Raw genomic sequence first — 27,374 nt, 5'->3', positions numbered from 1 at the left:
CGAATGCCCTATCCCCAACACCAGGACTGGCACCACTCCAGAAGATGACCTCTGGGAGGAGATTCCGGGACCAGGGATGAGAGCCATGTGCAACACAGCTGCTGTCATAGAAGATAGAGTGGCCTTTTCAGAGTTGAAGGTCGCGGATTCTTTAGGATGCCAATCCAAAGCCATCCCTGCCGCTTACTGTGGTCCAGCAGGGATGAACATCACCCATAATAAGATAATAGCATGGAAAGATATGGTCCAATATCAGATCCAGCACCCTGTGGCTGGCATTATCCATCAGACTGTACAGAGGAACAAGCCTGCAATTATGAAGCGTGCCCCCAGCGACAAGGCCGCCATCCTCATGTGAGAAGCGGACAAGTTCAAAATTGATAATGGTCTCCTCTATCAGGTGGTACAATATCACAACCACCCGGATAGACGGCAACTGGTTCTGCCCCGGAACCTACAACATATGGTACTGAGGTCGTTGCACGATGAACATGGACATCTCGGTGTGGAGAAGACCTTTTGACTGGTCAGAGACCGTTTCTTCTGGCCACGGATGTGCAAGTTGGGGGAACGACACTGTTGGCGGTGCTCAAGGTATATCCAGCACAAGACGCTTCCTACCAGAGTGGAACCAATGGCTCACCTGAAGAGCTCGGGCCCCATGAACTTGGTGTGCATGGATTTCCTGTGCATCGAGCCGGACGTATGAGGTATCTGTAATGTGTTGGTCATCACGGACCATTACACGCGATATGCACAAGCCTTCCCCACAAAAGACCATCATGGGGCAATCACGGTGGCCAAGATCCTGTGGGAAAGGTACTTAGTGCATTATGGCCTGCCCCACCGCCTTCATTCCGACCAAGGCTGGGATTTTGAGAGCAAATTGATCTGGGAAATGCTCAAGATTCTTAATATCACAAAGTCCCGGACAACTCCGTACCATCCAGAGGGTGACGCTCTGCCGGAGTGATTCAACAGGATGCTACTGGACCACTTGGCACGTTGAAAGGCGCTCAGAAGACAGAGTGGAACCGACACGTGGAAGCCTTGGTAAATGTGTACAACTGTACCTGCCACGAATCCACAGGGTACAAGCCACACTTCCTCATGTTTAGGCGAGAAGCTCAGCTTCCAGTAGATGTGCGTCTGAGGGTATCAACCGATGGGGTACCCAATTTGACACACCCGCTATGTTCAAAGGCTTCAAGAGAACCTGTAGCAAGCCTGTCAACTAGCGGAGAGCTGCCGCTCACTTAAACGCCAATAACAAGAGGCGATACGACCACAGTGTCAGACACCGGGACATTCAGTCTGGAGACGCAGTGCTTCTCCGCAACCTTGGAATCCCCGGGAAGCACAAATGGGCCGACTGTTGGCATGACAGTGTGTTTGAGATCGGGTCACAGATGCCGGGCCTCCCGGTCTAACACATAAAAGACGCGGAGGGCCTGGTAAATGTCTGGCACCTCAACCACCTTCTCCTCATTCCGCAGATGGGAGACAACGAGCCAGAGATACCGGCTACACCACTGGACGGTGAGCCGGAACAGTCCTAAGACAATGAGAATATCGCAACTGAAACCACCCAAGGACTCTACGGAAACGGACGAAACCGTGAATGAAACTGTGGAGGATCTTTTGGAGGGACCCTCTCAAAGGAGAACCCAAATTCACGGAATACCTCCTGGAGGAGCTACGGGTAAAGGGTCCCGACAAACAATGCCCACTTGGGTGGCTCCAATGAGCCAACCTCTGGATCCTAGAAGCCCGTTCTTCATACCGCAAAGAGACAATTCAGACACATTTATATCCTCAATGGGAGAGGCTGAGCCTCAGGACTATGCTTATTTCTTCCCAGAGGGAGTAGCTGAAGAGCCGCTCAGATAGAGCCAAAGAGTTAGGCATCCTCCCAATCGGATGACCTATGACTATATTGGGGCTAGGGATTATCTCTGGGCACAGAGTGCTGGGTCCTGCCTTGCCTCTAGGGCAGCGCGTATAGTGCCCGCAATGGGTGACGTCACCTGTCGCCACTCGCAAAAGTTATATTTTGCTTTGCAGCGGCGGTGCGGGCTTACTGGCATTTGATTGGTCACATGAGGCAACAGCCCTTGAAAAATCAAATATTGCCAGCTTCCAAAATCCGCAACACGTCTCTCCGACACATTGTCGCTGTCGCGCTTACTATAAGCGCACACGGCGGCAATGCATTTGTTTTTGGGGCGACGTCGCTGTCGCCCGTCGCGGGCATTATACGCACGGCCTAAGGGGGTGAGGAAAGCTCAGACTAGCCTAAGGGCCTCAAGCTCCTGGGGTGACTAGTCATGTCCTGCCCAGGGAAGGGACGGTACCCCTGGGCTGGGGTACTGGAAGAAGAGGGAGTTCTGTCCGGCTCATGTTCTGTTCAGTTGCAATACATCTGTTGCATGGACCTTTGGCACTCCAGTTATTTCTCTACACCATGGAAGTTCCTGTGGGGATAAAACCCTGTCTGTGGCAGGAGCCCTGCAGGATGGAAGAGCTGCACCATCACTAAAGACTATCCTGTGCCCCACTCCCTACAACATCGCGGAGACTCGGCCTCCTGAGAACCAACAGGTGAGCACCACAGCACCACAGCACCACAGCACCACAGCACCACAGCACCACCATAATACCAGCAAATCTCCCTTAGGCTGCATCCATAGAGGGGGAAGCAGTGCTGAACTGCACTGACGCTGAGGCTCGCCTGCTGAAGCCTGTGCGATTTCATGCACATGCAGGCGATCGGGAGGCGGGGGGAGGCAGGGCAGTGACGTCGCTGGGCCAATAGCCCGTGACGCACAGACGTCACGGCGCCGTGACGCTGCTGTGCTGTGATTGGAGGTTTTCAGCCGACAGCTCACTGAAAAACAGCTTTCGCTGTCGGCTGAAAAATCCAACTCCTCAGCACGCCTGCGTACGCTCGCCTGAGCCCCCTCTAAAGACCGAGGCTCAGCGTGGAGCATCCGCACGGCTCAGCGCTGCCTGTCCTTCCATGGATGCAGCCTTAGGCCTCGGGCATGGTCAGCGCTTAGGCGTTGACCTGTGCCGAGGCGCGCTGCTGCTCGGCAGTGAGCCCCTGTAGCCGCAATGAGAGCGGCTTTAGCAGGGGCTTGTGCACGCTTGCGAAAGCGTGTGTCTTAATAAATCTTTAGTTTTTGCACTCACGGGAGCGCAGGGTCGCCCAATGTGGGCGAACCAGCTCCGTGACGTCACTGTCCCGCCCCCAGACACGCCCACGGACGGCTCCACATGGCTTCAATGTCTATGGACTAAGCCTTAGGGGGAGGGAGGAGGAGGGGTGTTACAGATGTTTCAGTGCCACATTCTATCTTTCATTAATTATTTATTTATAAAATATTTTACCAGGAAGTAATACATTGAGAGTTACCTCTCGTTTTCAAGTATGTCCTGGGCACAGAGTTAAGACAAATAATACTGTACATGTTTACAAATACAGTTACATAAATGAGCAGGGTATACATTATATACAAGACATTGCGTGCATAGTTAAAGATAATATATATTATGGGCGAATGAAACAGTTACAGACCAGATTAAAATGTGTGACAGCTTTAGATTTGAAAGAACTTAAACTGGTGGTGGATTTGAGAGTCTCTGGTAGGTTGTTCCAGTTTTGGGGTGCACGGTAAGAGAAGGAGGAACGGCCGGATACTTTGTTGAGCCTTGGGACCATGAACAGTCTTTTGGAGTCTGATCTCAGATGATGAGTGCTGCAAGTGGTAGGGGTGAGGAGCTTGTTCAGGTAGCTGGGTAGCTTGCCCATGAAGAATTTAAAGGCAAGACAGGAAAGGTGAACTTTGCGCCTAGACTCTAGTGATGACCAATCTAGTTCTTTGAGCATTTCGCAGTGATGTGTGTTGTAGTTGCATTGGAGAACAAAACGACAAATTTAATTGTAGAGGGTGTCAAGTTTGCTAAGGTGGGTTTGAGGTGCCGAGCCATATACTATGTCTCCATAGTCAATAATTGGCATTAGCATCTGCTGTGCGATACGTTTTCTGACCAGGAGACTTAGGGAGGATTTGTTCCTGTAAAGTACCCCTAGTTTGGCATAGGTCTTGGTTGTCAGGGTATCAATTAATGTTTGCTTGTCCCCTAAATAATCTATATGTGTGTAACCCATTGATAGGAAGCATGGGGGGGAGGGGGGGAGATAACTTATTGTATGAAACAGACCCACAAAGTGTTGAACACATGGTATGTGTGAGGATACAGCGATCTATACGTGCTGCCCCCTGGCTGTGATCCTCTCTGGTGTGTGCTGCTGCTGGGGAAGGAGCTAATAACAGAGCAGCAGCAGCAGATGGACTACAACTCCCAGAAGCCCCTGCTGCTGACACAGGGAGACATGACAGGACAGCCAATGAGGGGACAGGAGAGCAAAGCTTGAGGTGAGTGAGGCAGGGAGGGGAAGAGAGAGAGGAGCATGAGGAGAGAGCAGCCCTGTGTGTGAGAGCTGCTGCTGCTGCTCCCTGATCCCCAGGCCCTGCTGCTGAGGGGTATAACTCAGGGGGTGTGACTAGGTAACAGGCTCCCCCCCGAGTGGCAGCACTGAGAGCGGAGCAGCAGTCTGCCAGACTAAAGGAGATGTGAGTAACCAGAGAGGGATCTTAATTACAGGCCCGGGGGGGACCCAAGTGTGTGTGCCACAGAGACAGGCTGCTGCAGTATAACGCTGAGTATAAGGGCTGCAGCGTGTGTGCCACAGAGACAGGCTGCTGCAGTATAACGCTGAGTATAAGAGCTGCAGCGTGTGCCACAGAGACGGGCTGCTGCAGTATAACGCTGAGTATAAGGGCTGCAGCGTGTGTGCCACAGAGACAGGCTGCTGCAGTATACCGCTGAGTATAAGGGCTGCAGCGTGTGTGCCACAGAGACAGGCTGCTGCAGTATAACGCTGAGTATAAGAGCTGCAGCGTGTGCCACAGAGACGGGCTGCTGCAGTATAACGCTGAGTATAAGGGCTGCAGCGTGTGTGCCACAGAGACAGGCTGCTGCAGTATAACGCTGAGTATAAGGGCTGCAGCGTGTGCCACAGAGACAGGCTGCTGCAGTATAACGCTGAGTATAAGGGCTGCAGCGTGTGTGCCACAGAGACAGGCTGCTGCAGTATAACGCTGAGTATAAGAGCTGCAGCGTGTGTGCCACAGAGACAGGCTGCTGTAGTATAACGCTGAGTATAAGGGCTGCAGCGTGTGTGCCACAGAGACAGGCTGCTGCAGTATAACGCTGAGTATAAGAGCTGCAGCGCGTGTGCCACAGAGACAGGCTGCTGCAGTATAACGCTGAGTATAAGGGCTGCAGTGCGTGTGCCACAGAGACAGGCTGCTGCAGTATAACGCTGAGTATAAGAGCTGCAGCGTGTGCGCCACAGAGACAGGCTGCTGCAGTATAACGCTTAGTATAAGGGCTGCAGCGTGTGTGCCACAGAGACGGGCTGCTGCAGTATAAAGCTGAGTATAAGGGCTGCAGCGTGTGTGCCACAGAGACAGGCTGCTGCAGTATAACGCTGAGTATAAGAGCTGCAGCGTGTGCGCCACAGAGACAGGCTGCTGCAGTATAACGCTTAGTATAAGGGCTGCAGCGCGTGTGCCACAGAGACGGGCTGCTGCAGTATAAAGCTGAGTATAAGAGCTGCAGCGTGTGTGCCACAGAGACAGGCTGCTGCAGTATAACGCTGAGTATAAGAGCTGCAGCGTGTGTGCCACAGAGACGGGCTGCTGCAGTATAACGCTGAGTATAAGAGCTGCAGCGTGTGTGCCACAGAGACAGGCTGCTGCAGTATAACGCTGAGTATAAGGGCTGCAGCATGTGTGCCACAGAGACAGGCTGCTGCAGTATAACACTGATTATAAGAGCTGCAGCGTGTGTGCCACAGAGACAGGCTGCTGCAGTATAACGCTGAGTATAAGGCTAAGGCCCCGCTCCCAGAGTCAGCGCGCCTGCACTGCAGACAGGCGGGGCGCTGACAGACACAGACCGCGATATGCGGTCTGTAAGGAGCCGGGAGCCGGAGAGGGAGGGGGGCGGGTCTCCGATCGTGGTGCCGTCCACCCCCCCACACACATACATATATACACACACACACACACTCACACACTTTAATAACACGCAGCTCCTTCCCTGCTCCCCGCCCAAGGCGCCTCCCACCTAGCTCCTTCCCTCCTCTCCTCCCCATTGGCTGACTTGCGTACCACGTGACGCGTCAACGCCGAAAATCACAAGATTCTTGCAGCATCGTCCGGCTGACGCGTCACACTACGTAGTCAGCCCTGTCGGAAGGAGGCAGCGGGGGCAGGGACCACTCGGACAAGGGTCTGGTGGTTCGCGGCCGCAGCGGGTTCGCAGCCCAAGAGCTGCAGCGTGTGTGCCGGCCCCTCCTGTACACACGGGCCCCTTGTAACACAGGGGGAGACTATGAGACACATTGGCACACAGCTGTGCAGCGCATTACCAGTATTGTAACTGTATGTATATGGGCCTCGCACAGAGGGGCATAGGGTGTATATATAGCTGGGGGTATAGGGGTTATTACCAGTGTAGCCAGGCTCCCCAGACTCACCCCTATCGCTGTATGCGCAGGGAAGGTTGCAGGGAGCGCTCCGACGTACCGGAGGCTCCGCAGTATCCGAGCGATCAGGGCACCGCCATGTTGGGTGCTCGCGCAAGCACAGCGGGCCGTGGAGGTGGTGGAGTAGAGGTCGCGCATGCGCGGCCGGAGGTTGCAAAGCCCACGAAAGAGGAGCGGCTCCTATAGGGTGGAGCGCACGGGTCTACGAGTCCCAGCAGGCATAGCGAGACCAGGTGACGCCAGGGAGCCTATAGGGCAGCCAGGATATCAGGAGGAAGGTTAGGAGGTTGCGCAGGGGAGCACACTTGGCAGAACCGAGTGGGAGGAGGAAGGAGAAGGAGCTCTACGTGTGGGGAGGCCAGTAGCCCCTACACTAGGCCATATACCCCGGCCCAGTTAGGCCCTGAGTCCCCGTAGAGTGGAGCGGAAGTAGGGACCGGCCCTCAGTTAGGTTAAAGTTCCCTTTTGTGCCCACTGGAGAACTATAACCACAGAGACAGTGCAATTATCAAGTCAGAGGTTTGGGCTCAGACCTCCACAGCCGCAGCAGCAGCCGACCGGGTGGGATCGCCCTGGAAGGTAGTCCTGGCATTCCACCGTCATCTGATCCTTTGTGAAGTTCCTTGTCAGGCCCGGGCACTGGAGTGCCCGGCAGGTAACATCATCAAGTGCACCAACTATACCATATATCTATATCAGGACATAGTGGCTGCGCAGTCACACACATATTTCTCACTAGAGGTTGAGGGAACACTGAGTGTGGGTACTGGACAAGGGGTGGGATCACCCGGTGAAGGGGGAAGCGTCCTGCGAGACGCAGTAGTTTAGTATCTCTTCTAGGGAGGGACACCTGTTGGTTATATGCATACTTATGGTTGCGTTAGTAAAGTCATTGGTTATTTTACATGCTGTGTGTGGAGTGATATATATTTTTCCTGCGAGGAACCACTCCCCCTCTGGTGGGAGCCATCGCAGGTGGAGGCGCTGCACTAAGTAAGAGGTTCTCAGTATTCCTGCGAGCGCCCCAGGCTCTCCGTGGCGGAGGCTCAGGCCCTGTAAGCCAACAGGTTACACAGCGTACTGTATTTACTAGGAAACAGGTCTACATTTGGAGGCGCTGCTGAGATCAGACCTGGGGTGCCCCACTGCTATACCCACACAGCCACGTATCCACAATGACTCTCCCCTCGCATCAGAGCGTGCGCGATTGGGCACAGCAGATGCAAACTCCCGCCCGCCGCGTGGTGGCCATGAGTCAAGTTCCTATGGCCTTACCCTTAGAGACATTACAAACGGCCCTACGACAACCGGGTTTCTCCAAAGCCTGCCTGGTAGACGTCCTCATAGACCAAGACGCCAAGTGGAACACCCTGCTAGTAGATTGTCGCCGAGATTTAGTGGTACTCGAGCCCTCTGTTCCACAATACCTACAGCTCCCCAACTCTCCCCCTGGCGGAAGCCCCTTTGTCTACCCACTCGGGGACATACCCACTGAGGTGCTTGGCGACGACAGTCATACTCCCACCTCCGCTAATTATCCGGCCAGTGACGCGGGTAGTTGTCGGTCAGACTTCAGTTTCTAGGGGTCCAGTGCGTCCGAGGAAGCTGGACTGTGTAGGGATATGCTGCAAAAACTTAACGACAAAGTAGGCCAGCTGACCGCCCCACCCAATTTTCCACCCTCAGTGGAAGCCCTCACTCTGGCCACACACTCCCAAAACTACCGGAAATTGAAAGCTTTCTCGGGGACCCTGCCCATCCCGACGGGGGAAGATGGGATAGACCCATGGAAGGAACACACCCGGGGTGTAATGGAGGAATTGTCCTGTACGGACGCTGTGAAACGCCAACGCATCATGGAATGCTTGAGACCCCCAGCGTCTTCTCTGGTCAGCATTCATCGAGAACAACATCCTGAATTGACTTCTCGAATGGTCGAATTCTTGACGGAGGCTTATGGTGTGGCAGAAGATGATGGATCCCTGTGGGCCAAATACTATGCCATTAATCAGATGGAAGGGGAAGACTTATCCGCCTACATCCATCGGGTGCAGATAGCGTTAGGGCCCTTACTTCACCATAAGTATGTTATAGCCTCTCAAATGGATGAGTACCTCCGTAAGCAATATCCAGCCCTAGCCACCCCATTGCCAACATGATTCGCGATAACCTCACCCGGGGAGCCCCCCTACGTTCACGAAGTTGTTACAGCAAGTTAAGGAACACGAGGCTCATCTAATGCTTTATTCTCCGCAGAAAGCAAAAGGGGCCACCAATCCCAAAAGTAAGGGAGCTAGTGAAAAGAAGGAAGACCCTCCGGACAAGCCCGTGTCCGAGCGACCGAAGTACTCGGGGAGAACCTCGCCCCCTCACAACCGTCGCACCCCGCCCCGGGATCTGTCCTGTTATAAGTGCGGAAAGAAAGGGCATATATCTTATGACTGCCGGATGGGGGAATCTCGCGACCGAAGTCCCTCCCCCAAGAAGTTCACGCCCAATGCCATGGTCGGCAGAGTATACGCCGCCAGCGGAGGAGCTGTAGCGGCGCCGGCTCCCACCGTACCCCGGGAGCCCACTGACCCAGATCCGACCTCCACCCGAGATAGTGAATGTCCCTGTGACTGGAATAATCGGGTGGGACCGGTGGCTCTCAAACGCGTGCTAGTGGATGGCATCTACTCCTCCGCCTTGCTGGACACGGGGTCACAAGTGACCATTATATATCGGGGGTTCTATGATCAACATCTCCAGAACAAGCCTCTGAAGTTGGCTGAACATATCAAAGTAAGGGGTCTGAGCAACGAAGACTACCCTATCGATGGCATTGTGACGGTGTCCCTAGAGATTCAGCAGCTCAACACTGGGAAGTCACACCCCATGAACGTGGACGCCCTCGTGTGTCCGGAACCCAAGGATCTAGCGAAGTACCCGATCATCCTGGGGACCAATGCAGACATTGTACAAGCAGTTATCCGAGCCTATTTGCAAGAGACGAATGAATTGCCCATGTTCAGTCTTCAACTGCAGCTCGTTCAGGTGGACTCGGACCCTCCAGCCTCGGGCCTCGAGGACTATGGGCTGTTGTTCTGCGGTAGAGCCGGCCTAACGAAAATTCAGCCAGGGGCAATACAGAGAATGCCAGCCTGGTGTTCGTATGCCGCGCGAGAAGACACTGAACATCTCTTTTCGCTGGAAAGCACTCCGTAAGAAGATGCTCGAAGAGGGTATCGGATAGTGCCTGAATTTCGAGATTGGCCTACTGCCATCCCCTTGTCGCATCTATGTGTTGATACAGAACCTATCCCCCTTCTCCATGGCTATAGATGCAGGACAGAAATTGGGTCGGATCTACCCGGTCAGTCTAGTGGATGAAGCCGTCCAGGTCAAAACCGCCTGAGCTGAATGCCCCTCGGCAGGACTAGACTTCGACTTTGGCTCGTCTGGGCTGCCCGAAGAGTGGAAGAAGAGATTGAGGGGCCAATTGGAAGACAGGTGGGCCGTCTTCTCTACTGGAGAAATGGATGTGGGGTGCAGACGCAGTGCTCAGCACACTATCCGGATGAATGACACGACCCCCTTCCGGGAGCGCTCCCGGCGTATCGCCCCTAGGGATGTCGATGATGTACGAGCCGTGATTCACGAGATGGAGGAGGCCGGGATAGTCACGGAGTCAAGGAGCCCCTACACCTCACCCATCGTGGTAGTGAGGAAAAAGAATGGGACTGTGCGACTATCTGTGGATTACAGGACTTTGAATAATCGCACGATTCCTGATCAATATAACCTCCCACGTATAGAAGAGATCCTGAATGCCCTCATTGGGAGCAAATGGTTCAGTGTGTTGGATCTCAGGTGCGGGTACTACCAGGTACCCATGAGCCCCGAGGATCAAGAGAAGACTGCTTTCATCTGTCCGTTGGGATTCTATCAATTCACTCGCATGCCACAAGGCATTTGTGGGGCGCCGGCCACATTCCAACGACTAATGGAGAAAACCTTGGGAGACCTGAACCCTCGAGAATGTTTGATGTATCTGGACGACATCATTGTTTTCGGCCGAACACTAGAGGAACATGAGACCCGGCTCCTGAAGGTGCTCGACCGTCTAGCCCGAGAGGGGCTCAAGTTGTCCTTGGATAAATGCCGATTCTGTAGGACATCGGTGACCTACATAGGACACATTGTATCCGCTGAAGGAATAGCCACCGACCCGGCCAGAATAGAAGCCGTAGTAAGCTGGCCACGACCCGATAACGTGTTAGAATTGCGCTCTTTCTTGGGGTTCTGCGGATACTATCGTAGGTTTGTGGAAGGATATTCTCATCAGGCTAAGGCCCTCAACAGTCTTCTCAAAATATATCCCGAAGACACGGGGCGAAAGGCCACTCCCGCCCGACAACCCTTCGGGGACAAATGGACTACAGAGTGTGAACAGGCTTTCCTGGACCTGAAACAGTCTGACAGTGGCTCTGGTTTTAGCCTATGCTGACCCCGAACAACCTTATATCCTACATGTGGACGCTAGTCTCAGTGGACAAGGTGCGGTACTGCATCAGAAACACCCAGAAGGATTACGACACGTTGCCTACATCAGCCGCAGCCTAACGCCCAGCGAGCAAAACTATCCAGTACATAAGCTAGAGTTCCTCGCCCTAAAGTGGGCTATCGTGGATAAGCTCCATGACTACCTCTATTGAATCACTTTCGAGGTGCGCACGGACAATAATCCCCTCACGTAAATCATGACTTCAGCTAAACTGAATGCGGCTGGTCATCGCTGATTAGCAGCACTCTTCAACTACAATTTCACCCTGAAATACAAGCCGAGCCCCCTGAATGTGGGGGCCGATGCCCTATCCAGACGACCGGGGCTGGTCGCAACCCCCGACAACGATCAATGGGAAGAAATCCCTGGCCCTGGGATGCGGGCTCTGTGCTGCACCGCAGCCATAGTGAATGATCAAGTAGCCTTCTCCGAATTAAGGGTGGCGGATTCTTTAGGATGTGCATCCAAAGCCATCCTGGATGCGTACCGGGACCCCAGCGGCATGCACATCACCCCTGACAAGATTATATCCTGGAAAGACATGGTGCGTTATCAAGTTCGTGACCCGATAGCCAGCGCCATCCGCCACGCTATCCAGAGAAACCGACCTGATCTACTCAAACACGCCCCTGGCGATGTGGGAGGTATTCTGATGCGAGAAGCAGATAAATTTGAAATACGGGACAATTTATTATACCGGGTTGTGGAATATCATAACCATCCAAGTAGGCGGCAGCTGGTTCTACCTAAAATGTTACAATAGTTGGTGTTACGGTCATTACATGATGAATTTGGCCATTTGGGCGTCGACAAAACCTTTGGACTGGTGAGAGATCGATTCTTCTGGCCAAAAATGAGGGATGCCGTGGAGCATCATTGTCAACGGTGTAGCCGATGCATTCAACGCAAAACACTGCCCACCAGGGCCGCCCCAATGGGTCATTTGAAAAGTACGGGTCCCATGGACTTGGTATGCATGGACTTCCTGTGTATTGAGCCGGATAGCAGGGGGATCTGCAATGTGCTGGTTATCACCAATCATTACACGAGATATGCGCAAGCCTTCTCGACAAAAGACCAAAAGGCCATCACAGTAGCCAAGGTTCTGTGGGAAAAATATTTCATACATTATGGGCTTCCCCACGACTACATTCTGATCAGGGCAGAGACTTTGAAAGCAAACTTATACGGGAATTACTAAAGATCTTGCACATCACCAAATCACGAACCACCCCGTACCACCCTGAAGGGGACGCATTGCCTGAACGGTTCAATCGCACTTTACTGGACATGCTGGGCACCTTGATGGGGGTGCAAAAGACTGAGTGGAGTAGACATGTGGAAACGCTAGTACACGCCTACAACTGTACCCGACATGAATCTACCGGATTTTCATCCTACTTCCTGATGTTCGGAAGGGAAGCCCGACTGCCAGTAGACATACGGCTGAGGGTCTCCACTGATGGAGTTCATAATGCCACTCACTTCAAATATGTGCAGAGACTGCAAGAGAACCTGCAACAGGCCTATCAGCAAGCTGAAAGATCTACAGAAAAGCTGAATGCTGGTAACAAGAGATGCTATAACCACAAGGTCCAACATCGGGACATTCAGCTTGGGAGTACCGGGAAAACACAAATTGGCTGACCGGTGGAGAAAAGGAGTCTATGAAGTAGAGTCGCAGATGCCTGGCCTCCCGGTCTATCGTATGAAGGACTCGGAGGGTAAAGGTATGGCATAGAAACAATTTGCTTCCTATCCTGTAAGTGGGGGAGGATGAAGCCGAACTACCCGCTACTTCATTGGATGGAGTGACGACCCAGAGTGAGGGTGGTTCAGAGACTGACAAAAATATGACTTATGAGGACCCACAGGAGGGACCCTCTCAAAGGGGCCCTCAGAAGCAGCGAGCATCTCCCGGTGGAGCTACGGGTAAAGAGCTCGGCAAGCACACGCCCAATACGGTGGTTCTTGAGAATTCTACTTTGGACCCGCAGAGTCCATGTTTTGTGCCTTTCAATGATCATGCAGAGACTGTAACTCCCACAAGGGAAGAGGCTGAGCCTCAGGACTGCGATAGTCATTCTCCAGAGGGAGTGACTGAAGAACAATTAAGACGAAGTCAGAGAGTTGGGCAGCCTCCAATGAGGATGACCTATGACCAGTTCGGGGCACCCCATTATGAGGCTCAGCAGTGGGCTCGCAACCGAGTGAAGTCAGTTATCGTTATGTTCAGTGAGATTTATAACCTTATATAGAGTGTGAAATGTATCGTTTACGTATTCATGCATTTTTATTATATAATCGTTGTGCCAGTTGATGTTCTAGTATTCCAAGTGGGGTCGTTGCAGTCCCCAGGGGGGAGGATGTAGCCAGGCTCCCCAGACTCACCCCTATCGCTGTATGCGCAAGGAAGTTTGCAGCGAGTGCAGGGAGCGCTCAGATGTACCGGAGGCTCCGCAGTATCCGAGCGATCAGGGCGCCGCCATGTTGGGTGCTCGCGCAAGCGCAGCGGGCCGTGGAGGTGGTGATGGAGTAGAGGTCGCGCATGCGCGGCCGGAGGTTGCAAATCTCGCGAAAGAGGAGCGGCTCCTATAGGGTGGAGCGCACGGGACTACGAGTCCCAGCAGGCATAGCGAGACCAGGTGACGCCAGGGAGTCTATAGGGCGGCCAGGATATTGGGAGGAAGGTTAGGAGGTTGCGCAGGGGAGCACGCTTGGCAGAACTGAGCGGGAGGAGGAAGGAGAAGGAGCTCTACATGTGGGGAGGCCAGTAGCCCCTACACTAGGCCATATACCCTGGCCCAGTTAGGCCCTGAGTCCCCGTAGAGTGGAGCGGAAGTAGGGACCGGCCCTCAGTTAGGTTACAGTTCCCTTTAGTGCCCAAAGGAGAACTATAACCACAGAGACAGTACAATTATCAAGTCAGAGGTTTGGGCTCAGACCTCCACAGCCGCAGCAGCAGCCGACCGGGTGGGATCGGCCCGGAAGGTAGTCCTGGCATTCCACCGTCATCGGATCCTTTGTGAAGTTCCTTGGCAGGCCCGGGCACTAGAGTGCCCGGCAGGTAACATCATCAAGTGCACCAACTATACCATATATCTATATCAGGACATAGTGGCTGCGCAGTCACACACATATTTCTTACTAGAGGGTGGGGGAACACTGAGTGTGGGTACTGGACAAGGGGTGGGATCACCCGGTGAAGGGGGAAGCGTCCTGCGAGACGCAGTAGTTTAGTATCTCTTCTATGGAGGGACACCTGTTGGTTATATGCATACTTATGGTTGCGTTAGTAAAGTCATTGGTTATTTTACATGCCGTGTGTGGAGTGATATATATTTGTCCTGCGAGTAACCACTCCCCCTCTGATGGGAGCCATCGCAGGTGGAGGCGCTGCACCAAGTAAGAGGTTCTCAGTATTCCTGCGAGCGGCCCAGGCTCTCTGTGGCGGAGGCTCAGGCCCTGCGAGCCAACCGGTTACACAGCATTGGTAGCATACTGTATTTACTAGGAAACAGGGCTACACCAGTATTGTGAGTGTATGTATATGGGCCTCGCACAGTGGGGCACAGGGTGTGTATATAGCTGGGGGTATAGGGGTTAAAACCAGTATTGTGATTGTATGTATATGGGCCTCACACAGAGGGGCACAGGGTGTATATGTAGCTGTTTGAGGATGGACCGTGTTTTTTTTTATTTGGTGCCCCTGTCTTCTCCGACTCCATTGGGGTTAATAATCTTAGGTTTGAAAGCCCATACTAAATGCGGTATACTTGTCCAATAAAACAGATCATTCCAATTCTGTTTTCTCTTTTATACAGACACAGCTGTCATCCAACAAATATAGATCAAAGAACCACCTGCAGCACCTCCAGAGGAACTCTGCCCACTGCCAGCACCTCCAGAGGAATACTGCCCACTGCCAGCACCTCCAGAGCAGCACTGCCCACTGCCAGCACCTGCAGAGCAGCACTGCCCACTGCCAGCACCTCCAGAGTAGCACTGCCCACTGCCAGCATGGATCCACACTTGTTAAGTGAGTAGAGGAGATATTTTGGTGTCTTTGAAATCTGCAAGGAGGGAATATCTGGTTATTTTGCAGTTATGCGAGTCAAACACCCAAACTAATCTTGTTTTCTTATAGAATCATCAGCAGCTAAGATGATAATATATCTTCAACTTTTTTTAATAATTTTCTGCCAGAAGGGCTTATAATATACAAGTGAAGGTGATCAAATAAGGCGCAAAACAACAAAGAGTGATCACTATTTTTAAAATGAATAGATAAATCTGTTAAATACAGATATGTGATAGTGAAGTGACTTGTGTAAATACAAATATAAGGTTGAAAACTCCCTGCTCAAACCCTCTGGTGGGACCTGTCTGGTCCCAAAATGTAGGAATATATTCTCACAATCCAGGGGGAGCATATGGAGAAGGAGAAACAACAACCAAACAAAAGTCTGAGTGCAGATGTATTGCAATGAGGGGAAAATGTCAGATCTTTATCTTGGCTCTATATTCAGCCTACTCACAAGATGCAAGTGGTTTTCAGGCATATAGCAATGGGCTGTGGTAATCTGTGGTCTGTATAGCACGAAAAGCTGTATAATCTCCCAGCAAGGTCAGGAAAGATGCACCTCAACAGGAAGAGACAAATAGCTCCATAGCTCAAATCAATGAGTATAAAATTGTTTATATGAACAAGTATAAAAAATGCACTTACAAAAATGCAATGATAAAAGGGCACATAACACTAACGAGTGTTTATTTATAAAATATTTTACCAGGAAGTAATACATCGAGAGTTACCTCTCGTTTTCAAGTATGTCCTGGGCACAGAGTTAAACAAATAATACATGGTTACAAATACAGTTACATAAATGAACAGGGTATACATTATATACAAGACATTGACATTGCATGCACAGTTAAAGAAAATATATATTATGGGCGTATGAAACAGTTACAGACCAGATTAAAATGTGAGACAGCTTTAGTTTTGAAAGAACCTAAACTGGTTGTGGATGTCAGAGTCTCCGGTAGGTTGTTCCAGTATTGGGGTGCACGGTAAGAGGGGGAGGAACGGCTGGATACTTTGTTGAACCTTGGGACCATGAACAGTCTTTTGGAGTCTGATCTCAGATGATAAGTGCTGCATGTGGTAGGGGTGAGGAGCTTGTTCAGATAGCTGGGTAGGTTGCCCAGAAATAATTTGAAGGCAAGACAGGAAAGGTGAACTTTGCGCCTACATTAATTACTAATTAATGTGTGGTGGGACAATACATCACGGCCGCTCACCACCTCGCTTACGTCGGACGTCCGTTCATTCACAGACACTCTGGGGTCAGTCTTCTTAGCTGCTGATGATTCTATATTTTCAACTTTTTAAAAAACTTTCTGCCATAAGGGCTTGTAATACATTTCTTTATAATATGTAATATATTATGCCAATATCAGAGGAAGTGAAATCAAATGAAGAGCCCCCACTCCCAGCTTTACTTGATGGATTTTCCTTTTCTTATTGTCCGGTTTCCCAGTGGATGTACCGGAGAGATTAGAGATTAAGTCAGAGACAGAAGAACCGAACACTGAGGAACATCTGACCCCAATAAAGGAAGAAATAGAATTATTTCCTGTTTGTGGTAAGTGCCCTTACATCCTCACTTGTCTATATTCAGTATTATTTTTTAAATGGGCTGAAATGTCTGCAATATTTTGGGAAATGTTAGAAATCCGTTTATTATATTATAATGTATGAATGAGAACTTACAGATGCAGCGGCCGTTATTCGAACAAATCACGGAGCCGTTTTCGTGTGCTCTGCTGTGCACCACATGGTATTCGTGCCTTATTCCTGCATTCACGCCGCCAGGCACCCGCGGTTGATCCGTTTTAATGTAATGGTTTCGGATTTCTTTGGGTGCAATTCTTCGCGTATCCGCCAGGTGTCAGAAATGATTGAATTATGAATTGTAATGTGTACAGTACTGTGCTACACTGTCAATTTGCAGGTGTTTAAAAGCCAGATAAAAACCAAGTATACCACAGTGGTCCTTTGTGAATTGACCTTGGTCCTTGAAGACGATGAAGACGTTATCAAATTTAGGTGTTTCAAAATAAAAACTTATAAAACTCAATGCTCTGTGCTTTTTTTTTCTACATTCTTATCCCTGCACAATTGCTGACTGGACACCATGTGTACACCGTACATGTATAAAAAACCTGACTATTTATGCATTTTTTATATTTTCTGCAATTAATGCTGCAGCAGATAAGAAGGCAACTGTATCAGAAATATATGAATATTTCATTTTGAACTACGATTTTTACACCTTTTCACCTGACGTTCGTGGGTGGAAGCATTCGATAAGAAAAACATTAAGTAACGATCAGTGTTTTTTTTGCATTGCCCCTCCTGCCGGAGATACAAGAGGGTATTGGGGTGTGTTCCCAGAATTTTACAGTATGTTTGATCATGGCATCTTCAAAAGAAGAAAGGTTGGGTTTAATGCATATAAGATTCGTCAATCCCAATCCAGCAATGTGCCGGCAACAGCATCAGCACCGGCTTTTTAATATAACGGTCCGACCGTCCGTGAAAACCTGATGAACGGCAATCCTTGCTACCTGTCCCCGCCGGACTACCTGCAAAATTTCCAGCCTGAGCCTGATTTTACGTACAGTACAGGCTCCAGCAAGCTTGCGTGTACCAAAAAGATTTCCAGCATCATCAGCTGACAACTACAGGTGTAGCAGGCCAGCTGTCACCTGTAAACTGTAATGCAGATTATGGGAGTGACAGTGGCTCATCAACCCCCGTTTGGCAAAGTTTATAATGAAGGTAAATATAATGTACTGTACTACAGTGTACTGTATTACACTATACAGTACAGTATTACGTTTAAAGCTGGAGTTGAAGCTGCCGTGTTTAAAAAAAATATATATATATATTTTTTAAAATACTGTATGTGCATCAATACAATATGCACACAGACAAGTGATTAGTTACAGTAAGCTGCATATCGGTCCGTTCTCCCGTAATCAATCACTTTGCTCAGGGTTATTTAATTCAATTCTTGTACAATTATTGAAAATGTAGTCCTGCAATATGATTGACTGAGCAGTTACTTCAGTAGATACAGTTGGTGGACAGCTAGGGAGAGAGTGGGGATCGAGCCAGAGCCTATACGAAGTTTGTTCTCATCGCACAGACACACGTAGGATATTGCTTGAACTGCTGCTTTAATTCCCAATGACGTGACTTGACGCATGCGCAATACCGGAAATAGCATTTTTTTCCCCCAGAAAAGAAACTTTGACATCAAGCGGATAAAGGCAAAAGGAGGAATTTGGATGAACCTCTAATATCACTTTTTTTTAAAGTTGCTTGAGCATTGGAAATCATTGCAAGTTTTATTGATTAGTGTAAAATAATTGGGAGCTTTATAGAAAACCTTACAGTATTCTGCTATGTTTTTATATTCAGTACTTTTTTACATTGTACTGTAATCATCACTACTGTTTGACTTTGCATTTTGCAGTATAATTACAATAGACGTGCATGTGTAATTAACTCTGCTAAGAAACTCAAAAATAAAAATGTATATCTTTTATTTATTATTCAATACTTTCAACTTTTGCTAAGCTTGCTCTTCTTTTCTTACTGCTTTTATTTTATGCGCATGCGTGTGTCTCATTGGAACCTTGTTGAAACGCTCATGCGTGTATGTGAATTTCAAGTCTAAAAAAAAAAAAAGACATCCCTTTTTTTTTACCTCGACATGGGCTTAACAATTTTGGCCATTCTTACAATCACACTTTAATTCTACAGTCATGTACACTATACTGTACTTTGAGGTTAGTAGCATACTGTAATTTTTATTTGGGGGTGGGAGGGTTCAAATGATTCACATGAATTAATTTTTTTTGTAACTTCAATTTTTATTGAAAAGACGTACATAACAGGTAAAATCCAATCATATAAACAATTTCTCTTGGACCATGGGCTATACTAACATGTATAATATCTAATAATTAACATTATCACACATATCCTTTGTATGTCTTGTTATTCTAACAAAAAGAAAATAGAATACCGCAAAATAAAAATAGAATAAAATAACTCAGGGAGGAGGGGGGCAGGGAAGGGAGGGGGAGGGAATGGGCGTGCGTGCTCACGAGTGTCCCCCGGTTCTCGGTCCCGCTTGACAGGGTGAGGGTTGAATCCCTATTTTTTGGCTTCTGCTATTGCCCGTCCAGTACTTTTACCACTGTAGGTATCATGATCTTGTCTGAGTCCGGAAGCCGTCAGTCAACCGAGAACGCATTTTTGAATATCAATGCCAAATTGTGTTAATCTCTACCCCTGAGATATCTGTCTGTGCCAACCATGCTAACCAGAGTTTTAGAAAGTTAACGCCAGTGTCGTTAACCAGACTCGTTAACTTTTCCATCTGGCACTCGTACCAAATTCTGTTCCGAATGATGGGGATATTTGGGATTTCAGATTGCTTCCACCGTGCTGCTATCTCGCATCTTGTCGCCGTTGCAAAATGTGCAACTAATTTATTCTTAGCTTTAGATAGACCCGGTAGTGGTCTATTCAGAAGGAACAGCGACGGATCCGGGGGAATTGTGAGGTCGAAAATCCTCTGAATCCAATTTCTGATTTCTTCCCAAAGTGGCGCTATCCGAGGACAAGACCACAGCATGTGAAGCAGGTCAGCCGATTCTCCACACTGTCGCGGGCACAGCGGGGAGTATCCTGGCACAAACCTTGATCATTTTTGTGGGGTGAGATACCACCTCATTCGGACTTTATATGCGTTCTCTTTTAACGTGACGCAAATCGAACTCTTGGCTGTTGCCTCATATATGGCTACCCATTCCTCCTCTTCTAGTTGTTCCTTAGATCTGTCTCCCACTGTGTCCTATAGCTGGAGGTATCTAAAAAATCAGATTGCGGGATCTCTTTGTTTGATCTAAATTGCTCAAATGATTTAATCTTATTACCCTCCAGATCTTTAAAACGCCTATATTCGTTCCGCTTCCAACCTTCCGCGGCGCCCCCTAACATTACAAGTTCAAAATCAGGATTTCCCCATAGTGATGTCATCAATGAGTTTTTAGTCGTTAGAGAGTTTCTAAATTTGGTGGCCTTCCAAACAGATAGGGAGTTGGTCATCGAGGTGAGCGGCAAGATCGCTGTCTTTAGCGCTATTTTAGGTAGCCAGGTGAGATCGTTTAACTCCAATGGGGAGCAAACTGTTTTTTCCAGATCTACCCATTTTTTCAATGCTGGGTTAGACTGCCGGTGAGTAATTTGGCATAATTGAGCCGCGTAATAATAGGAGAGCAAACAAGGTACCGCCAGTCTTCCTGTCCGGGTGGGTCTTTTCATAATTGTCTTATTTACTCTCGTTTTTTTACCTCCCCATAGGAAGCTGGAGATCTCAGACTGAAGTGAGAGTAAGTCCTTCAGTCTCAGTGGCACTGGTAAAGTCTGGAATAGGTAAAGGATACGCAGGAGGATGTTCATTTTAACGCTGTGTATCCTACCTATCCAGGAAATTCTGTGGGACATCCACTTCTTTAAATCACTCTTCAGAGTCCGAATCAGCTTGGGATAATTTGCATTATATATACTATTAGAATTATTAGTAATGTAGCTTCCCAGATATTTGATGCTTTTTTGCTGCCAATTAAAGTTAAAATTTAGACTTACCAGTTTTTCTACTTCTTTTGGGAGGCTTACGTTTAGGGCCTCTGATTTGGCTTGATTGATCTTAAAGCCAGAAACTTTATAAAGTTTTCCTAACACAGGTCGAATAAGTTCGGGAGGGAGGTCAAAGGTTTTGATATTAGTAATAGAATATCGTCTGCGTACAAGGCTACTTTATGGCATTGTGAATGGATAGTAAGCCCGTTGATATCCGGATTGCTGTGTATTTGTGCTGCTAAGGGCTCCATACAACGGGCGAACAGGAGGGAAGATAGGGGGCACCCCTGTCTAGTGCCACTTTTAATTTTGAATGGATCTGATGGGAAGCCCTGATGGATAACTCTAGTGGTTGGGCCTGAGTAGAGCGATAGAATCGCCCCACTCACCCGTTCCCCAAAACCGAACGCTCCCAGCGTCTTTTTCAGGTAGGGCCAGTCAATCCCGTCAAAAGCTTTTTCTGCATCCAGACTTAACAACATAACTTTTAACTTTTTGGAATTGGCTAATTCTACGAGATCAATAATTCGTCGGATATTGTCCGCTGCTCGTCTGTTTTTAATAAAACCGACTTGCTCTGGATGTATAAGTCTGGGCAGGATATGATTCAATCTATTGGCCAGTAATTTAGCGTAGATTTTGATGTCTGTATTGATTATGGAAATTGGCCTATAGCTTTTACAATCCAGCGGATCTTTTCCTGATTTGTATATTAAGGATATAGACGCCTGTAGCATCTGTTCCGGGAACGGAGCTCCCGCTAAAACAGCATTGAATAATCTGAGCAAACAAGGGGCCAACAACTTGCAATACTTCTTATAATATAACCCCGAGAAGCCATCTGGGCCAGGAGCCTTTGATGGTTTTAGGTCTTTAATGACCTGGGATATTTCCTCTATTGTGAAATCTGCTCCCATACCTCTCTGCCCGCCTCACTCAGGCCCGTCAGGTCTGAACTTGCCAGGAATTATATCAATGCTTGTTCAGTTGTTCGGTTATGTGCCACCTTCTCCCCATTATAGAAATTCTCATAGAACCTACTGAATTCCAATACTATATTTTTGGGGTTGGCTGTCGTTGTCCCTGATTTTGATCTGATCGCCTGGATATTGAAGCTTGTTTGCATGTTTTTTAATTTTCGAGCCAGCATAGTATCTGGTCTGTTCGCTTTTTCATAAAGTTTCCTCTGACCAATTTAGGGAATTATCTGCCCGGGAGGTTAGGAGCATATTCAATTCAATTTTGGTATCTTTTTAGTTCTTTTAGGATCTGCGGGTCGCCTCTCTTTTGTGACAGTCAAGAAGGGGATGTAATTTAGATTGGAGTGTGCTAATTTTGGCGTCTCTCTCCCTCTTTCTCCTGGCCGCTACTCCAATTAGTGTGCCTCTTAGGGTTGCTGTGTGTGCCTCCCAGAGCGTAAACTGGGATTCCACTGAGCCACTATTGATCTGAAAATACTGATCGATCTCCTTACTTATAAAATCATATATCTCTGGGATCTTTAAGATAGACTCATTGACCCCTCTCCTACAAAATACTAAGCCCACGCCCCCTATACAAGGTTGCGTGTCGTCACTACGTAAGCAAAATATGAATATGAACACATTGAGTTAATGACATTATGGGATGCATAAATGAAATGATTCAGCAATATTCCTTATACAAGCCGTTGCCCTTTCCTCTACATATGGAACTTCATGCCCCCCCCCCCTCTGAATGCGAGACAGTGCCTATCTGTCTCATATTTTCATAACATTGGTACTTTCCTCTTCTGCTCAAGGTCTTGTGGCTTAAGTGAACCGCTCAATATGAATTGGAACTTCAGCAGAAAAAAATGTATTTTAAACTAACTTCCATACCAACTTTCATACAGACAATAGACAATATCAAGCACCTAAGATGGATGCTGACTCAAAATGGCGGCTTAGATCCCAGTGCTGTTTATGTCAGACCTCCCCCTTAAGTCATATTCTCACTTTGTCACTGGTCTGACCATGAAATATCATGGATCCCAGCTTGGGAGACCTTAGGAACCAGTCTACTAGAGATGAAAAAGTAGTCGATTCTGCTGTATGTGTCGTGTGGGTGTGAATAGAAAGTGAAGTTTTTCTCTGTATACTATACTAGGAATCCCTATACTAGGAAAGCCCAATCTGCTGGCACTCATTATGGCCTGCTTATGCCCCAATGCAGGGGTCTAACGGAGCTTACTGCGAAAGGAACCGCGTTCCCAGGGGGAAGGGGAGGGGAGGAGGGGGGGGGGGAGGAAAGGGAAGCGAACATATAAAACAGTAATCCAAAACATAGTAAGAGCTGAGTCTGACCTACGTCAGACCCACATCAGACCTGAGTCTTTTGCCCTAGTGGTGGTACTGAACGATGGTCAACCTTTGCAGGGCGACCACTGTCCTGTAGGACTGACACCCCATGATCTTTGTAGCACCCACGGTAAGTCATCGTGGGACACCTGTTGAGACGCAGACTAACTGCCGGGGTAAACCCCCACCGGCTTTCCTCTGCTTGCTAACAAAGAATAATACTGATTTTAACTGTGGCCTGTTGCTCAAGCCATGCATCTGAGTCCTCCTATAACTTAACATATATCTAATAGGGCCACTAGTCCCCCATACTCACTGACGAGTCCTCCCCTCCGGACCAGACAGGGAAAGGCGCTACTTGCTGGGGCGGTGTGCTTCCCCATGAGCCGATTGTTAGTCTATTTTTCACCTCCCTCTACTCACTCTTTCCTAAACCCCGCTGATCTGCTGGGGATCTTGTGTCATTTTATGATCTTAAACCTTGCGCCTGACGTGTTATGAGCCCCTGGGGTTATCTATCATGATAATTGGTTATGTGGGAGTAATGTATTGTATTAAAATCAGAGACAGAATATAAAAACACAGACAGGGCCCAGTGCTACATCCATTGACACCAATACAGGTTGCTGCGGGGGGCGCATGGTTTACAGAGGCCCCGCACGCTTCCCGAAGGCATTTAAATTAATGCCGGGTAACTGCAGGGCCTCTGTAAACCTTACTTACCTTGATTCAGATGCTCCTGGTGACGCGTCGCCGTGGAGTAATTTGACGTCACGTTGCCATGACAAAGTGACATCAGGACGCCTGAATCAAGGTGAGGGGGAAAGCCAGCAGGGGGGCGCAGGGGAAAAAGATTGCGCCCCCCCTGCTCTAAGGCATACCTGGATTTTATTATTTTCAATTTCCAGGCCTCTGATGTTGTCTGTAACCAGCTGTCCCGTGTCGGAATACCAGGCCTGTAGGTCTTAATAAAGCAGAGGCGCTCGTCATCTGACCGTTTAATCTCATGAGGCCCAAAAACCTGAGCATCAGCTTTTCCTGTGTTCTGTCTGAAATAACCTTTGTGGAAGACTGTACAGGTTACTGTGCTCCTCCCTTTAGAAGTTTGCTGCTGGTAAAAGGATTGGCCTTACATATATGGAAAACTCCAACACGATATTGTGTCTGTGAGGTAATCCCTCCTTCAGCGTCATACAAAAAGGATAGAGACTGGCATGGTGTAGTATATCTACAACGTGTATTTCAAGACCAGTAGCAAAGAGATCAAATACACTCAGATTTTAAAATACAATACAGGGAATTGTACGTAATCCCGATCCTCTGGCCGTTCAATCTCCGGCACGTGCGCTCGTTCACGTCTAACACTTCCGTGTTACACACCCTTGTCACTGATATATGGAAAACAGAAGAACAAATCCTGCGCTCCTTCCAATTTGGGCTAAAATATTCTAGTGACACGTTTACATTTAGAACCTAAGTCTGTAACGGAGGAGTCGTTTGGTTGCATCTTTTGATAAAAACATGATTCGAGCCGCAAACCTTGTCTGAAATAACCCCTTCCTGCTCAAAGTCGTAGCTCTTATTTATTTTTTATTTTTAACCCTTGTCGTTGTCGATAACAATATTGATGGCTGCAAAAAATGTTTAGAAATAATTCATATTCTTATTTTTGGCCCCAAAAGCACACATTTTTGGTTTAATCACTTTTTATCAGATTTGACCCCAAACTATCCCTGTAATTTGCTCCCTCATACTAGAAGAGATTGTGTAATACTGTATATACTAAGCAATCTTCTACCATAAGAAACCTTCCAGTGCTAGAAGTCACCTTCATGTCAATGTGCTGTATGGTGCCTTCCAGCTCTGCAAGGTAGGTGTATGTATGTTGCTGCTGCTGAGCTCGGGAGCTGCCGGGTCACTGCTATGTGGGGGTGCCACCGGGTCTGGGACAGCATGTGAGAGCTGTCCCAGCTCTCTCCCCCTGGCGGCCGAGGACCCCCCTGAGGGGTGCTCGCGGAACCCCGGTTGAAAACCACTGTACTAAGCAGTCCTCTACCATAAGAAACCTTCCAATGATAGAAGACTCCTTAATGTCCATGTGCTGTATGGTGTCTTCCAGCCCTGCAAGGTGTATGTATGTATGGCCTCACCAATGTATCCAGTGCCTTACAGAATTATACTACAACTAACTATAACTCTCTACCAGCGCTCGATCCAATTAATAATAAGTGAAACGAGTGAATAGATGTGAATACACCAAACAAATTGTGATGATTGTGAATTCAAATGCAACCAAGGGGATGATTAACAAAAGACCGTTCCAAATCTAATTAACAATATAAATACACAAAGATAATGTCCCCGGCGCTAGAAATTGATGGTCACAATACCATATCCAAAAAGACAGTCCTGGATAGAATGACAGTCCTGATAATGGAGTACTGCACCAGCCAATGTTCTATTAAATTAATGGGTCCTCAGACTATGATACCCAGGTGGTCTCTGTAATAAAAAAGAACAAAAACACCATTGCACAGTATCAAAGGTCACACAGCCCCAACCAAAGGTGGAAAATCCCTACTTACAAGATAAAATCTTGTTGGTTCAGGGGAGAGAATCTGTACACAGCTCCTTCTTCACCTCGATATCCACGGACCCCTCGTGGTTCACAAGATGTCTCTCTTCACATCGACTGGCGCCCTCGCGGGAGCAGCATACACCGCAGCGGTCGTTGGTGAGAGAAATGAAAAAGCCTAGTGTACTCCGCATAAAACACTTTAATAATAATAAAAAGGCAGCATTGCTCACACTTACAATTTGTGAGGGCAAACGTGCCGCTATCGAATGCCGTCCGCACCCTGTAACCAGCTCTGTGGGATTGAAGCACACACAGTCACGCGCCGATTGATGATGTCAACGGCGCAGCGCCCGTGGCTTTCTCCCACACCAGAAGGAACACAGAGGGTGACCGGCTCACATGCACTGTACTAGGCTCCTCCTCCCTACGCGTTTCGTGACGATGTGTCACTTCCTCAGGGGATGTGGGAGCCTAGTACACTAGTGGCTTAAGTACAGGCAAGGAACAAATATCCGCCCCCGGATGGGTGGGGGTAATAAGACTCAATTAGTGGTATCAGGACAAAAAACAGCTAACACAGAGTGATAAGCTGATGGGGTCAGATTGGTCCTAGATAACACTCAAGACATTCAATTTATGCTAAAACTGAGTGATAATAGCTCACTCCTTATGAACTTTAAAAACTCTAATAAAAATGAATAAACATTCAATATTGGATTTCATACAGATACACAGATTTAAAAATATAGACATTATGCTTCAAATTTTCAATGCCCATGCAGGTTAGGCCTTCCGGATTTTGATTATGCACTAGCTTAAAGTGATTGGAGACACTATGGGTCTCAAGTCCCCTCTTGATATTGTATATATGTTCGGAAAACCGCCGCTTGAGGGGTCTCCCAGTCCGCCCTACATATTGCAACCCACATGGGCATTGAAGTAAATAAACACAGTAATCTGTCCTACAGTTGATAAATGTTTCTATGTTATAAATAGCTCCCGTTACATTGGACTTAAAAGATTTTTCTTTCACACTATTTCTACACCCAATACATTTAGAACAAGTGTAGTAGCCCTTTAGGTCATTTAACCATGTAACATGACGGTCTCGAAGGCCGTCAAGAGGACAGCTGGGTGACAACTGGGACTTAAGATTCTTCGCCCTTCTGTACACTATTTTTGGCTTATCTGGAATAATTTCCTTAAGGACCGGGTCCCTCTGGAGGATACCCCAATGTTTGGTAAGAACCTGTGAAACAACGGGAGCCAGACCACTGTACTGGGTTATAAACAATGGAAAAGGATCATGCTCTTTTTGTTTGATTTTTGATGGATCCTTACAGATAATGCTTCTTCTATCTACTTTATTTACCTTTAAGATTGCAGAATCTATATCACACATTTTATATTCCCATTCCAGAAATCTGTCTTTAAGATCCTTAACCTGCTGTTGATAAACTGTATTATTAGAACAGTTTCGTTTAATCCTTAATGCTTGTCCCTTAGGGATGTTCCTGAGCCAATTAGGATGATGGTGACTGGACGCCAATAGATAAGTATTGGCGTCTACTTCTTTGTTGTAAGTTTTT

At 48.2% G+C, this 27,374-nt stretch overlaps 1 pseudogene; it reads left to right on the top strand.

Annotated features, from left to right (window-relative positions):
• The first annotated feature begins 4,346 nt into the window (after positions 1-4,346).
• The window catches only part of LOC142488307 (uncharacterized), a 30,540-nt pseudogene continuing 7,512 nt past the window's right edge, over positions 4,347-27,374 (top strand).

This window comes from Ascaphus truei, chromosome 2, assembly GCF_040206685.1.
Source record: "Ascaphus truei isolate aAscTru1 chromosome 2, aAscTru1.hap1, whole genome shotgun sequence".
NCBI lineage: Eukaryota > Metazoa > Chordata > Amphibia > Anura > Ascaphidae > Ascaphus > Ascaphus truei.
The sequence above is the reverse complement of the archived record's forward strand: the minus strand, read 5'-3'. Positions and strand labels throughout refer to the sequence as shown.